Genomic DNA, 721 nt, shown 5'->3' with positions numbered 1-721 from the left:
TTTTTTTTAAATGCAATCCCAGTTGCCATTTGGATTGAGACTCCTCTGTTGAGTTAACCTTGTATGATTGCGGGGGAAAGGGGAATGTACGGTAGGGAGGAAAAGAAATCGCCTCCTCTGAGTCTCATCTGCTGAGTGAGCCATGGGTGGGGGTAGAAGCATCTCGGCTTGATCCCCAGTGCTTTTGTTCATAAGAGGGGACAGCCTCTCCCGAGCATCCTCCGAATCAACATTATCTGGGATGGGGAAGGATCGTGAGTGGAGCGACTCCTCCGCTCAGTTAATGGAGGAAAGGCTGCATTTCTATCCAGTTATGCATGTAGTTAAATTCAGCAATATGATGAGGAGGGGATTTTGAAAGTAAGTTCACACGGCCAGGAAGCTCTCTCTGCCTCCCGGGTAGGCAGGGGAGGAAGGTAACTTTCCTGAGCCTCCTGGAGTGGATCCACTGTGTTTCACGGGAGTCGGAAGAGAGCTCTGATTGGAGTGCGAGATGGCACAGGGAACTTCTTCCCTTCTAATTCCAGAGAAAGACGAGATCTCAGTTAATGCTCTGGTGATTTCTGTGAGATCTTAAAAAAAAAAAAAAAGAGAGGACTCGTGGAATCTGTCATAGGAGCGTTTTCCTCCCCTCTAACAAGCACTGACAGTCTAATTACTGGAGCTACGAGCAGCTGTCGAGTGAGCCGGAGAGACAGAGGAGCTACATGTGTTCTGCCCG

The sequence above is a fragment of the Egretta garzetta genome, unplaced genomic scaffold (assembly GCF_000687185.1).
Source record: "Egretta garzetta isolate BGI_Z169 unplaced genomic scaffold, ASM68718v1 scaffold577, whole genome shotgun sequence".
Lineage (NCBI taxonomy): Eukaryota > Metazoa > Chordata > Aves > Pelecaniformes > Ardeidae > Egretta > Egretta garzetta.
This window is presented reverse-complemented; position numbering follows the sequence as displayed.